General features: G+C 41.8%; 1 protein-coding gene across 1 annotated transcript in view; it reads right to left on the bottom strand.

The window, feature by feature from the left end:
- Positions 1-6433, bottom strand: part of SNUPN (snurportin 1) — a 265706-nt gene extending 259273 nt beyond the window's left edge. The window contains exon 1 of the mRNA XM_086959302.1: positions 6339-6433. The gene's annotated coding sequence lies outside the window, so the exon portion shown is untranslated. The remainder of the gene's footprint in view (positions 1-6338) is intronic.
- Between the last annotated feature and the right edge of the window lie 6788 nt (positions 6434-13221).

Below are 13221 nucleotides of genomic sequence, written 5' to 3'. Positions count from 1 at the left end.
TCCGCAATCGTGGACGGCTTATATCGAGGCGTCCCTCTCCGCTCGGCACAGGCAGAGGCGAGGCAAGAAAGGAGCCCCGGTAGCCGGGGGCTCCTCCGACACTGGAGAGAGCAAAGCGCGGCTCACCTCCAGAGTCCCACAGATGAGGCGGTAAAATAGACTCCCAGCTGGCCAGCAGTGCCCTCCACACAAGCGCCCGGTGTAAACGACCACAGAGCCATCCGACCAACACAGGATGTCAGCGCCGTTCCAGATCGATCAGCCCCCGCAGCTGCAGCAGACACAGGCGGTCCCGGGTCCAGGGCTAGGAGAGGAGTCGGCGTGTATCTCGACGAAACCTCAGGTTAGCAGACAGGTAGGGACATCGGAGGAACACCAGTGGAGTCAGGAAACGTTTCCAAACATCCCGCTGGTACGCAATAGCAGGATAATGGACAGGATGGCTGTGCGGGAGACAAAGGCTCCGGGAGCCGGGAGACTACACGTCCGTCTCCGCGGCCATCTTGGCTCCTCCCCCCCGCAACTCTATGTTTAGTTCAGGCATCTATCCTTCCATATGGAAAAAGGCCTGTGTTTTGCCGCTGCTAAAAAAATCAGGAGAGATCAAAAACTATCAACCTATTGCACATCTCCCTCTGCCAGCTAAACTCTTTGAAATGATCATAAATAATCAGCTGGCACTATTCATTGAGGAGAATAAGCTGCTGGATGATACACAGTTTGGCTTTAGGAAAGGACATAGCACAAAAACAGCGCTCATTAAAGCGTAGGATGATATCAGGTTTGTGCTTGACAAAGGAGGTGCCGCAGCATTGCTGCTCTTAGATCTATTGCAAAAACAACAGTTGATGGACAGAATGCAGAACAATGTCATACATTCACTTCAGTACAGAGATCTGGGTCTAAATCCATCATTTTTTTGCACTCCACACCACCCCAGTTCAGGCATGGCCATATGCAAATCAGCCTTGACCCTGTGCCTCATGGGAACAGTCCAGCCCGAACTGCCAAGCCATGTCTTTCCTGGACCGGAATCAAGCATCGTAGGACCGGTTTCTGGCTATCAGCCGTCATCAGCCAGGATAGCTTGACTCCAGTGGTGTGGAGAGCATGGGACTCGCGTCTGAGAATACCCATCCCACTCGGGGTTAGATCTATTGGCAGCATTTGACAAGGTTGATCATGTTACGCTGATAAATCGTGTCTCAGCCTTAGGCATTGAGCACAAGGCCAAAGCCCTTCTGTTCTCATTTCTATCCAATCGCACCCAGTTAGTTAGTTTGGGCGACTTCACATCTCCAGTTTTCTCACTCCCATGTAGAGTTCCTCAAGGATTGTCGCCAAGTACGACATTGTTTAACATCGACGTTACGGACTAAGCACGAGAAATTAAATCATTCAGTATGTGTCTCACATCCTACGTGGATGACACTCAACTAGTGATTGCTGTGCATAAATATAGAGATACAGTTGCGGCCAGCTTTCATGATGGTATGTTTGCAATTAGAACCTGGATGTCTCAACACTATCTCAAATTGAACTCAACTAAGACAGAAGTATTGGTCTTTGGAAATCTTTCCTCAGGATGGTGTTCGGGCTAGTGGCCAGATAATCTGGCATTACCCCCAATCCCTGTCAAAAAGGCCAGGAACTTGGGTGTCATTTTTGACGACAGATTATCTTTTATACATCACGCTAACGCAGTGGTCTCTTCATCCTTTTATCTGTTAAGAATGATAAAGAAATGGTTACCTTTTGTACTGGCCAATAACGGAAGAAAGTTAATCGGTGCTCTGGTCATGTCTAAGGTTGACTATTACAACAGCCTGTTTATTAATGCCCAGGAAACGGTTCAGGGTAGGCTGCAGTTGGTACAGAACGCAGCCGCTAGGATGCTGCCAGGTATGCTCAAGTTTAAGTACATTTCTAAGGTGGTGCGACAGCTCCATTGGCTGCCCATAAGATGCAAAACTAAATTTAAAGCTCTTTGTATTGCCCACAAGACAATTCACAATACAGGTCCGGAATACTTGAAGAAAGCCTTTTTGGCCTACAAGCCTATCAGATCTCTTCGATCAGCAGAGGCTAAACTTCTGGTCATCCCTAGAACCGAAAAAACCAACTGGGATGACAGAAGCTTCATAGTTACCATATCCAAATTATGGAATTCTCTTCCTGTGCAGATTAAAGCTAGTCCCACGCTGCTATTATTCAGAAAACAAATAAAAACTTGCCTTTTTAAGCAAAAGAATTATTGACAGACATGCCCCTCCCATCATTAACCATAGACGAAGCGGCGACTCTAGATAGGGACATCCCTGATGATGAAATCATTAGTGCAATAAATAGCATACAATCAGGGAAAGATATGGGAACAAGTAGTCACCCAATAGAACTTTACAAACTCACAGCTTCGAACATTACACCCTACCTACGACAAATATATGAAGACAGCAGACAACAGGGGAGCCTGGTCTATAGACCAGAGATAAGCAACCATAGTGGGTATTCACAAAAAGGGGAAACCGGAAGACTTATTTATGCAGCTCATACCGCCACATATCGCTGCTCAACACGGAGCTTAAAATACTGGCCAAACTACTAGCAAATAGACTCTTACTCAATTTAGTGCACCCAGATCAATCCGGGGATAAACACTGCCTTAAACCTACGACGCCCACACAGTGTACTAGGTAGAAGAGAGACCATCAAGGAAGAGGCAGAGTTAATATCACTGGATGCATGTATGGCGTTGGATACAAATCGAGTGGCCAAACATCTATGGAGTACTGCAACTATTGCGTTTGGGACCAAATACACCACGTAGGTCAAGTTGTTATGCGCAGACCCTTTAGCACAAGTCGTAGTAAATGGGCACACTTCACATAACTGTCCCCTCAAAAGAGGAACATGGCAGGGAAGATCTATTGCCATTGATTTTCGCACTAATGCTAAAGCTGCTTGTTACCTGGATAAGAGGAAATCCCTCGATCCGGGGACTGCGGTGGACTAGGGGGTGGGCGGGCAGAAACTCATTATATGCGGATGATATTCTGAAATTTGTGGCAACACCAAAATTCATTCATTAACAGGAACATGCACATTTTCACTCATTTTGGAAATACTCCAGATACACCATCAATTGGTCCAAGTCTGTACTGCTTAGCCTTCATGGACCTGTGCCCAAACTATCACCCGGCTGTTCAGTAACGACAGCCGAGGACAGCTTCTGTTATCTAGGAATCTACTTCACAAGTGATCCCCCCCCCTTTTCTATACGCATAATGTACTAGGCCTCCTGAAACAATTGCAAAAGGACACAACACTGGAGAAATCTACCACTATCCCTATTAGGACGAGTAGCTCTCTTCAAAATTATGGTACTACCAAGATTCCTGTATGTCTTACAAAATACACCTTACTCTGTCCCGGACTCTTTCTTTACTGACATTGACAGTGAGGTACAAGCACTACTGTAGGGTGAAAAACCCACACAAATTGCTACACACAAACTGCTAAAGGGGTGATATGACGGAGAAATAGCACTTCCAAATAGTCGAATGTACGACTGTGCCGGCCAAGTGGCGATAATCAACCAGTGGATATATGGCTCTCAAACAACCAAGCCTACCAGATGGATACAATACTTATGGGCCCCAGAGGCTACAGACCGGCATTATACGCGAACCCAACATAAGCAGCTTCTAATAGGCCCAACACAACAAACTGTCGCTCTAGGGCACACAGTGACAAAACTGCTAGGGTGGCGGAATAAAGTGACCCAATCCATGCCACTGTGGGATGCTGATAGGTGGGGTACACTGATCAAATGTCCTGGTTTTGATAAATAGGATATGATTGGCATCTCGAGGGTGGGGGACCTGTGTTCAAGAGGCAATGTGAAACCATTTGTCGACATACAAAAAGAATGCAAGATAGCAGATTCCAAGACATCTAGATACTTACAAATCAGACATGCTCTAAGAGCGGCCATCCCACACGGTACAGATCTCCCAGAACCGACACCTCTGGAGATCAGACTACTAAATGTGTATGTTATATTACTGTGAGGTTTTCATCGTATTACATGACTGAATTTGTGAAATTCAATTAAAAAAAGTTTACAAACGAAGTCATAAAGGAAGTTATGCAATACCAGTTAGCATGAAACTCAATTTGAGAAGGGCTCTGCAGGCAACCCTACTCTCTTGCACTATCACAACTAATATAAAGGCATATTTTTATCATTTAAGCTACTTGGGGGGTGGAACCCGGTTCAAATTTGGCCCTTTTATGGTTGAAAAAATGTCTTGAAGATCTGGGGGGTAGGAATACCAACGGAATCAACATGTAAAGAGGCAAGTCGCCGAGTGGACGGGTATAAACAGAGGACAATGTATGGCATGAAAAGGGGGAAGATGTTCCTGTAGCCTTGCCCTGTTTGTGATTGAAAAGTTACCTACAGTGTGGAAGTTCGGGATCTAAGTGGTTGTGCCCCCGTCAAAAAATAAAAATGTTGGCCGTTGCTGTGGGAGTAGAAGGGGGAAATGTGTTGACATTGAAAAGAGTGTTGATTTTCAGTGGGTCACATGAACAGCGGTGGAAGAGAAGCAACAGGGAATGTATTTCTTGACTTGGAGGCTCCCGGATCCCGGACATTTCGGTTCATTTGCAGTCAATTAATTAAGTTATCCTAGTGATGGGGGGTGTTATGACAAGTAGAGTATCTACAAGTGAGGTTAAAGACATTTGTGCCACACCTCCACAGGGAGAGGATGAGACGTAGCACGAGACGCAAGGCAATGCCAGTGAAGTATAGGGAATAGGTTTTAATTTAGATTGTGACATAAGGACTTTCCTTTTCTAGCTTGGTTTGTTGGGGAGAAAGGGGAGCAGTGTTGGCTTTGATGTGTGCGAGACTGTGAGAAATGCTTGAGCATGGAATATGGAACATGGTAATGAACCATTAGAAGGATAATGCTGGACTGGAAATGGTGTGGGTGCCAGATGGAGAACTAGCTGGAGGAGGCAAAGCACACCATATCTATGTTGCCGCATTCCATCCATGTAGCTCCTTTTTTTTGTTGGAATATGCTTGGTGAAATAAAACCTCTTGTAACTACTATTTGGCTAAATATATTACTTGAGTTGTATCAAAGGGATTTATATAAGCGACACAATATCTGAAATGTTACTGTAGCAGATACTGGCAACCAGTAAATGACCAGAGTTCAGTTTTTGAGCTCAACCACAAAATTAAATATTTGTTGTGAGTACTTTGCAGTTTCTGTAACATTTCACGGGCTGCCCTACATATAGAATGACTAATGCCCCCCCTAGCAGCTACTGCATACTAGCTGGGCTGAGATACAAAGTAGACTTTAATAGGCATAACCAGGGCTTTAAGTGGGATGAAACATCAGGGAGGGGGGTTTCCCTAGGGCAAAGCCCATTTAATTAAGGGCGTAGCTTAAGGACACATTAGCTAAATATCTGTGCTTAGCCTAGTGCTGGTAGCATAAACTGGTATTTTGCTGTTCCTGTCATTGCATCCAGATATATGACAAAACAAGCAACACTACACCTACAACAAGCCAGGACTATTGGCGTCGTCAGTGGTTGTTAGTTGCAAAAGAAAAATAAGCAGCAACTATGGCATTGTTGCATATAATATTGAAAATGCTTCAGTTCTGCACGGATGAGACTGTGAAAGAACTAACACGGGTCTCTTTGAAGTTACATCAAAGGCTTTGAGCAGTTGTACAACTGCAGAGTTTAGATTTTTGTTTCTCAACCAGAGGGTGTGGGCAAAAATAGATAGCCCAGTAGGGACACGTTTCAGCACTTGCTTTTAAAAATAGATAGCCAAGTAGGGACCCGTTTCAGCACTTGCTTTTAATACCTGCCGGTGCTGAGCACCTGCAGGACCCGGCCCACTTAAAGCCCTGGGCATAACTAAGAGAGACAGACGTACTGCCGCAACCTGGAAGGGGGCAACTTGAGGGCAGGATCACAAATGATGCTGAAGTCAAGTATTAGTTGTGAATTGTGGTGTCAGGATTAAAAATGATCCGAATGGACTGAGCAGGAAATGCATTCCTCTTCCTAGGAGTAAATTGGGTTTACTAAAATGTAATTGGAGGCGGCTATTTTAAGTTACATCCACCTTTTTAATTGTTCTAAAACAACGTTCCAGAAGTGACAGTTAATTGCTGCACTCGATACGCAGACTGCTGGTTGGGAGTGGACCGCGTCCGACTGCAATTGTACGTAGCGTTTAGAAATTATGAAAATAAGTGGTGGGGGAGAGGCGAAACGAACAAGAAGTCACTACTTACCTGAAACCGGTCCCCAGTCGGCTGCCTCGCACCACCCGGAGCTGAAAAATAGAAAGAGGACAGCGTAAAAAAAGGAAGAAACAAACAAAGGACTATAGAAGGAAGCACAGGAAACGGAAGACGGGTCCACATTACGGAAAACGTACTTTGGTTTTAAACGTAGCGCGGGAGGGGGGTGAAAAGGCGGATGAGAGTTACTCTACCAGGAGACGCAGGAAACTCACTCGGAGTCAGAGCTACTCTGAGTTGGGGAGATCCCGATGACGAAGTAAGGGAGCGCTCTCCCGGACACAAAGCGAGAGCATTACGACCATAGATGCCGATTTTGGCATTGTGGAACCAGGTTCCTGTTTTGGCGCAGGCGCAGCATCCTGTGATTTTGGGGAAATCACATTTTCTCTCCTATTGTCTGTAAAAATTATGTAACCAAGCGTAACGTAACTGGAGCTGCTGTAAACCGTCGTCCCGGTCACTACATTTGGACCGCTTTCTGACAGGAGAGAAAAACACAAGTGGGCGGCTAATTCCACCACCCAGATGAACCTACAGCCCTTAATTAGCTTTTAATAAATAAATTATATACGAAAGATAAACTATCTTCAGTTTCACACATCTAACTAACATGCCGAAGGCCATTATCTGCACTGCTGTTGATCAATAAAATATAAATTAAGAAAACAGTTCTGGCAATGGAAATTCATTTCTGTGGTATAATGTTATTGTTTGAAATGACGCACGTGAACGCACGCGCGTCATTCACAAACAATAAGTGCATTGTAATGGTTTGAATGTGAGTATGTCGCGATTTGTGTTCGCGTGCGGTGTGTATGCAGATCTGTGTCGCGTGTCTGTATGTTGTTCTTTGAATGTTGCGGTGTGCATGCGGATTTGTGTCGCGTGTCTGTGTGTTGTCCTTTGAATGTTTAAGTGAGATATAAATAGTATTGCTGGGCAGTTGAATCTTATCTTAACTGTACGCTGCTGATCTGGCTGGATCATTAAAGACCCGCTTACTTAAATTTACTGGATTTCGCCTTATTATTATTCTGGAAGGTTTCCTTTGGCTTCATTACACTGGCGACGACCGGGAACACGTTTCCACGTGTGCAACGAGTGCATTTTCGAAGGATTTTCCACATTTTGGTATAACCGTTTTCATTGGCCGTTTCACTTGCTGATTTTTCCTTTGGCACTTTCTATTGGATGCCACTTTATTCTTCTCATTGGATAATACAAGAAAAGACTTATAACAGCTCCTTTTACTGGATGTTGCTTGATATCATCATTTTGCTAATAAAAAAAATATATACTTTATTTTCTTCAGTTGAATTGAGGATTGTGAACAACTTGAACAAATCTATCTTGAGGAATATTTACAAGAGGAAAATAAACAGTAAGTGACTTCTGTGATTCGCACACACTGTTGTGAGTCACAAACATTTCAAACTGTAAAATAATTTATCTGTATTTACTGTTTAGATCAGTTATTCATTAACTATGACAGGGATTCAACCTCCTCCATCATTTTTAGCCACTGAAGGTGATCCTCCTATTGAATGGGATATTTGGGAACCAATGTTTTTAGCATATGTTGAAGTCTTAGAGGAAGAAGATTGTGGAGCAGAAAGGAAATTAGCTTTATTAAAGCACTACCTTGGAGGGATTGCACTTAAAGAATTTAAAAGTTTACCTCCTTTAAGTGATACTTCTAATTTGAATGTATATCAGATTGCTACTGAACAACTAGCTATTAGATATGGGAAAAAAAAATAATATGGTCATGGAAAGATTTAAATTTTACTCAAGAAAACAACAAACAGATGAGTCCATTGATAACTATGTATCTACATTGAGAGCATTAGCAGTTACATGTGATTTTGAACATATTAATTATGATCAAGTTTTAAGAGATCAAATTCTTATGTGCACTAATAACAAAAAGATACAACAAAGGTTATGGACAACTTCTGATATGACCTTGAATGCTGCAATTGAAATTGCCAAGTCAATAGAACACTCTGAAAAATTTGTAGATGAAATTCGTTCGCAAAACAACAATAAACCTGATGTTCTAATTCTCAATAAAGAAAATGAAAAATTTAAAGATTCAGGAAAATATGGGAAAACTGTTAATACAAGGAATGATAACCAATATAAAAATGAAAACAGAAATAGATGGCAAAAACCTGATCAAAGAACGAATACGTGGCAAAGATCAGATCAAAGGATGAATATGTGGCAAAGAGCAGACTCAAGAGCATACAATATGTACTGTTTTAGATGTGGTAGTGGTTACCATCTAGGGAATTCGAAATTATGTCCAGCACTGGACAAAATATGTTCAAGATGTGAAAAAAGGGCATTTTTCAAAAGTCTGCAGATCTGCACCAAGGAGAGTCAGTTTAGTCCAAGACCAGGAACATGAAGGTTCAAGTGATTGTGAATTTGATGTAAATACTATAATGTGCATAACTAAGGAACCTAAAGTAAAAAAATTTCCCTCATGTAATATCACCATCAATGGAGTTTCTACCAAAGTATTTGTTGCTAATTTGACACAACCAGATATCACACCAAGTGGATATACAGGCCATAGACTGCAACTTATTGGTTACTTCATAGCTGAACTCAAATTCAAAACTCATTCTACACATGGGAAGGTGTATATTACAAAATCTGGTGATTCATTGTTAGGTTGGCCACACCAAGAACAACTAGGAATGAAACTTGATCCTAATGCTGATCCTCCTGTTTATTCTATCGATTCTGAACCAAGCAAATCTGTGCAAAGTAAAAGTGGAGAAGATTTGATTTCTGAAATTAAAGAGAAATTTCCTAAATTATTCTGCAATGATTTAGGAAAAAAAAAAGGATTTGAACATCGGATAAAAGTACATGCAAATGTTTTACCTGTCCGTCATAAAGTTAGGAATGTGCCTCTTTCTTATAGAGAAAAATTAAAAGAAATTCTAAATGATATGTGTCAAAAGAAAATAATAGAACCCATTGAATCATCTCCATGGGTTTCACCCATTGTAATTTCGATCAAATCTGGGGGAGATCTTCGTGTATGCATAGATTTACGCAGTTTGAACAATGCAATTTGCGTGGATTCACATCCTTTACCCAATCTGCATGAAATGGTTTCCACTTTAGATAATGCCAAGATATTCTCTTGTCTAGACTTAGCAAGTGCGTATCATCAAGTGGTCCTACATGAAGATTCAAAAGACTTAACTGCCTTTATTACACCTGAAGGTTTATACAGATTTTGCAGGATGCCTTTTGGGCTAGCAAGTGCAGCTGCAGTATTTCAAAGGTTGATGAAAGAGACCCTAACTGGGTTAACGGGCAATTGCATTCCAAGATGACATTTTGGTCTTTGGGAAGGATATAATTGAACATGATAAACATTTATTTAAAGTATTGAATGCCCTATCAGAGAAAGGTTTAACTCTGCGTGCTTCCAAGTGTAAATTCAGGAAAGAAGAAGTGGAATATCTTGGACATTGTATTAGTGCAAATGGCATTAGACCTAAAACTTCGCATTTGGAAAACATTAGCAAAGCTCCTGTTCCTCAGAACAAAGAACAGTTAGTTGCTTTTTTAGGTCTTGTGGAATTTTATGCGAAATTTATCCAAAACTATGCAAGTGTGATTGAACCTTTCAGGATGCTCCTGAAGAAGAATGCAAAATTTGAATGGACAGATACTATGACAGCAACCTTTAATGCTGTAAAGTCAATGATTATGAAGGCACCTTGTCTCAAACCATTTGTGATTGGGAAGAAGTGTATTGTGACGGCTGATGCAAGTAATTGTGGTTTGGGTGCTGTGCTGATCCAAGAGGAATGGGGTAAAGAATGGATTGTAGCATATGCTTCAAGAACGTTGAGGGAGTCAGAACGACATTATTCCGTAATTGAAAGAGAACTTTTGGCATGTGTTTGGGGGGCGGAACATTTTCGACCTTTTTTGTGGGGAACGAAATTTACCATTAAAACAGATCACAAGCCCTTGGTGCATATATTATCACCAGGTGGAGGACGTACACTTTCTTCTAGATTAGCTAGACTTTCATCTAGGTTACCAAATTTTCAGTATTCTTTAGAATACATTCCTGGGAAATCAAATGTTCATGCTGATTGCATGTCAAGACTTCCATTGGCATGCAGAGATTCTGATGTGGTTGATAAAGATGAATGTGAGGTAGCACATGTGTATAGTGATGTTAATTTAGTGTTTGGAGAAAATTCAATAGTAGAAGAGGAGATATGGAATGAAGAAATGGACAAAGATTTAGAACTTAAAGAAGTAAAGGAATATGTGCTGAAGGGTTGGCCTGAAGGAAGGAATTTTACAGGAGGCTTAATGAGTTATCATAAAATTAAGGATGATTTGGCGATAGAAAATGGTATTCTATTAAAGAATGATAAATTTATTCCACCTTTTGGTCTCAGGAAAAGATTTCTAGATTTAGCTCATGTGGGGCATTTTGGAATATCAATCACTAGAAGACGTTTAAAGAACAATTTCTGGTGGCCGGGTATTGATTATTTTGTTGAGCAACAGGTAAAACTGTGTGAATTGTGTGCTAAAAGTGATAAAACAGCTAAAGCCTTGCCCAGTGTACCACAACCTGTTGAATTACCTGCATCACCCTGGAATAAACTTGGTATTGACATTATTGGACCATTTGGTGTATTGCCACAACAACATTCTTTTGGTATAGTACTCATAGACTATTTTTCAAAATGGCCAGAAATAAAGATGGTCAGAGAAGTTACTAGTGATGTTATTATACAATTTATGGATGAAATTTTCTGCAGAGAGGGTATTCCTCAAGAAGTAGTAACGGATAATGGTCCACAGTTTGTTAGTAAGCAAATGGAGAGATACTTTAATAGATGTGGTATTTTTCACAGAAGAATAGCGGTATTCCATCCTGAAGCAAATGGTCAGATAGAGAGATTCAATAGAGTAGTCAAGGAGGCTATTCAATTGGCTGTCAAAGGTGGTTTATGCTGGAATAAAGCGTTACAGTCCATGTTGTTGTCATACAGGACTGCTCCCAATGCTATTACATTGTTATCCCCTTTTGAGATGTTGAGAGGGCGTAAACCCAGTACTAATTTGGTTCCTTAGTGGTTAAAGAACAAGGATAGTAGTCGTATTGATTTTGCAGAAGTTGATTTTGGAGAAATTCGCAGGAAAGTTGATGTTTATAAGGAGAAAATGAAGAAGGAGTTGTCAAAAGTGGGAACAAGAAGTTGTGTGCCCATTCGTGTGGGAGATCTGGTGAGATTAAAAAAGGTAGTTATGTACATAAAGGGTTAGCAAAGTGGTCTGATCCTGTTGAGGTTGTTGAAGTATTTAAGAATGCTGTAAGGGTATTCGATGGAAGTGTTTGGCATTTTAGCAGAGTTTCAAAATTTAACATCAGCAAAGATTTTTCTGAAGATGATTCATCTAATGTGGTTTTGGATGAAGATGACTCATTTAATGTGTTTTTGGATGTCAATGCAGACAATTCAAAGTCATCTGAATCATCTACTGTTTCTACTAATTGTGATTCCAACACGCAAGAGTTATTGAGAAGTTCGAGGTATCGCAGAATTCCGTCTAGGTTCAGTGATTTTGTCCTTACTTTAAAAAAAAGGAGGGAGGTGTGTGGTATAATGTTATTGTTTGAAATGACGCGCGTGAACGCACGCGCTTCATTCACAAACAATAAGTGCATTGTAATGGTTTGAATGTGTGTATGTCGCGTGTTGTGTTCACGTGCGGTGTGTATGCAGATCTGTGTCGCGTGTCTGTATGTTGTTCTTTGAATGTTGCAGTGTGCATGCGGATCTGTGTCGCGTGTCTGTGTGTTGTCCTTTGAATGTTTAAGTGAGATATAAATAGTATTGCTGGGCAGTTGAATCTTATCTTAACTGTACGCTGCTGATCTGGCTGGATCATTAAAGACCCGCTTACTTAAATTTACTGGATTTCGCCTTATTATTATTCTGGAAGGTTTCCTTTGGCTTCATTACAATTTCATTCCTTGAAAGAACACTACTTTTTTAGGTCTCGTAGAGAGACCCATTGGAATCAAACCAAAAAGCTAACCAGCGGATTTGTAGAAGTGCACACCCTCGTGCACGAGCTTGCCCGAGCCTTCCAGCAGCATTTCTCCTCCCCTTACCATTTGCTTCTGCCTCCGCGAGCTTCAAAGGGATCTGCTTCCCTGGCCACTGCTTCACACTTCACGGCCGCCAGGCCGTGACTCTTTCGTGCCCAGCCCCACTCCCAGCGTTGCTGGCCGGCACATCAAAGGCTGCTGCTCCCCTAATTATTCACTGCCCACGGATGTCCCTGTAACTCTCATGAATACTTTCTTGTTTAATCTGTATCTGGCACAGCTGTTTTCAATACTCAACAATATCAACTCGCATCCCCATAAATTCAACAGAGAAGAAGCTCTCCTCTCTTGTCAATAAAGCGCTGCTATCAAAAAGGTCACATGCCTGAAGTCTAAAGCCCAAACTGTAGATTTGGGAACTGTTAGTCTAAAGGTGAAACTCGGACTGTTGAATTGTTGATAAGGCAGCTTCTTCACACTGCATGCAATCTCCTGCCCTGGAGAAGCCTGAATGCCAGCGGGACCGCTTGCCGGCTCTGACACTACCCAAAGATAGATATTTGCCATATCTGCACTTGCCCCATCCGAGAAGAGAGGGTTCTTGAAACAGCACGTTATAACAGCCGGAACCCGCACATGTACGAAGGTCATTATAGCCTCACTTCAAGAAGATCTTATGCTTTAGGAAATTCCTAAAATGTATGACCCTTGCAGAATTGACCTTGCTGGCATCACCGAACAGGGGTACCTAATTAC

The sequence above is a fragment of the Lissotriton vulgaris genome, chromosome 2_2 (assembly GCF_964263255.1).
Source record: "Lissotriton vulgaris chromosome 2_2, aLisVul1.2, whole genome shotgun sequence".
NCBI classification, from domain to species: domain Eukaryota; kingdom Metazoa; phylum Chordata; class Amphibia; order Caudata; family Salamandridae; genus Lissotriton; species Lissotriton vulgaris.
This window is presented reverse-complemented; position numbering and strand designations above follow the sequence as displayed.